A 2,511-nucleotide genomic window follows, 5' to 3' on the forward strand; every position below is an offset into this window, starting at 1 on the left:
GATCTGCCCATCTTGGCCTCCCAAAGTGCCGGGATTACAGGCTTGAGCCACCGCGCCCGGCCTAAAAAGTCATCACCATTCTCTTAATTTCAACTACCCAGGGACACGTACACGGCCAAAGGTCGCAGGGACCTATGCCTAGGAAAGCTAGGTGTTGTCCAAGGTTTCTCCCCATGTGATAGGCTGAAACAATGCTGCTGAAAGGTTTATGGAGATGTTTGCATATGCATCTCAAGGCACAGCATTTTCCTTTAAACTTATTCATGTCACAGAGATCTTTGTTCATATGTCTTACTGCTGATTTCCTCCCAACAATGATCCTATTGTCCAGCCGCTCCCTTATTTTTAAGATGGTAAAGATAATTATCAATAAATACTAAGGGAACTCAGAGACCGGTGCCGGTGTGGGTCCTCTGTGAGCTGAGCGCCGGTCCCCTGGGCCCACTTTTTCTTTCTCTATACTTTGTCTCTGTGTCTCATTTCTTTTCTCAAGTCTCTTGTTCCACCTAACGAGAAACACCCACAGGTGTGGAGGGGCAGGCCACCCCTTCATCTGGTGCCCAACATGGGAGCTTTTCTCTAAGGTGAAGGTACGCTGGAGCGTGGTCATTGAGGACAAGTCGCCAAGAGACTCCCGAGTACGTCTACAGTCAGCCCTGCAGTAAGCTTGTGCACTCGGAAGAACCTAGGGTAACAATGGGGCAAACTAAAAGTAAACATGCCTCTTATCACAGCTTTATTAAAATTATCTTAAAAAGAGGGGGAGTTAAAGTCTTTACCAAAAATCTAATTACGCTATTTCAAACAATAGAACAGTTTTGTCCATGGTTTCCAGAACAGCGAACTTTAGACCTAAAAGACTGGGAAAAAACTGGCAAAGAATTAAAACAAGCAAGTAGGGAAGGTAAAATCATCCCACTTATAGTGTGGAACGATTGGGTCATTATTAAAGTAGCTTTAGAACCGTTGCAAACAGAAGAAGATAGCATTCCAATTTCTGATGTCCCTAAAAGCTGTGCAGTAGATTGTGAAAAAGAGGCAGGGATAGAATCCCGGAAAGGAAAGGAAAGTTCACACTGTAAATGTGTATCAGAGCCGGTAATGGCTCGGTCAACGCAAAATGTTGACCATAATCAATTACAGGAGGTAGTATATCCTGAGACGTTAAAATTAGAAGAAAAAGGTCCAGAATTAGCAAAGCCATCAGAGTCTAAACCACGATGGCCAACTCCTCTTCCAGCAGCTCAGATGCCTGTAACTTTACAACCTCAAATGCAGGTTAAACAAGTACAAACTGCAAAAGAAGATCAAATAGAAAAAGATAGAGTCTCTGTCATGGCAATGCCAATCCAAATACAGTATCCACAATATCAGCTGGTAGAAAATAAGACCCAGCCACCAGTAGCCTATCAATACTGGCCGCCAGCCGAACTGCAGTACCGGCAGCCCCCAGAAAATCCGTGTGGACAGCCAGGAACATTTCCAGTGCCACAGGGCAGGGCACCATATCCTCAGCCGCCCACCATGAGACTTAATCCTACAGCACCGCCTAGTACACAGGGTAGTGCGTTACATAAAATTATTGATGAGGCAAGAAAACAAGGAGATATTGAGGCGTGGCAATTCCCGGTAATATTAGAAGCAAGACCACCTGGAGAAGAGGCCCAAGAGGGAGAGCCTCCCGTAGCTGAAGCCAGGTATCAGTCCTTTTCTATAAAAATGCTAAAAGAAATGAAAGAGGGAGTAAAACAGTATAGTATGGACCCAACTCTCCTTACATGAGAACATTATTAGATTCCATTGCTCATGGACATAGACTCGTTCCTTATGATTGGGAGATTCTGACAAAATCCTCACTCTCACCCTCTCAATTTTTACAATTTAAGACTTGGTGGATTGATGGGGCACAAGTACAGGTCCGAAGAAATAGGACCGCCAATCCTCCAATTAACATAGATGCAGATCAACTATTAGGAATAGGTCAAAATTGGAGCACTGTTGACCAACAAGTAATAATGCCAAATGAGGCCATTGAGCAAATTAGGGCTATCTGCCTTAGGGCCTGGGAGAAAATCCAAGACCCAGGAACCACCTGCCCCTCCTTTAATACAATAAGACAAGGCTCTAAAGAGCCCTACCCTGATTTTGTAGCAAGACTTCAAGATGCTGCTCAAAAGTCAATTACGGATGAGAATGCCCGTAAGGTCATAGTGGAGTTGATGGAATATGAAAACGCCAATCCTGATTGTCAATCAGCCATTAAGCCATTAAAAGGAAGGGTTCCCACAGGATCAGATGTAATCTCAGAGTGCGTTAAAGCCTGCGATGGAATTGGAGGAGCTATGCATAAAGCTACGCTTATGGCTCAAGCAATCACAGGAGTTGCTTCAGGAGGACAAGTTAGAACATTTGGAGGAAAATGTTATAATTGTGGTCAAATTGGTCATCTAAAAAAGAATTGTCTAGTCTCAAATAAACAAAATGTAACTGCTCAAGCTACTACAGCAACAG

The sequence above is a fragment of the Mandrillus leucophaeus genome, unplaced genomic scaffold (assembly GCF_000951045.1).
Source record: "Mandrillus leucophaeus isolate KB7577 unplaced genomic scaffold, Mleu.le_1.0 Scaffold74, whole genome shotgun sequence".
Taxonomy (NCBI): Eukaryota; Metazoa; Chordata; class Mammalia; order Primates; family Cercopithecidae; genus Mandrillus; species Mandrillus leucophaeus.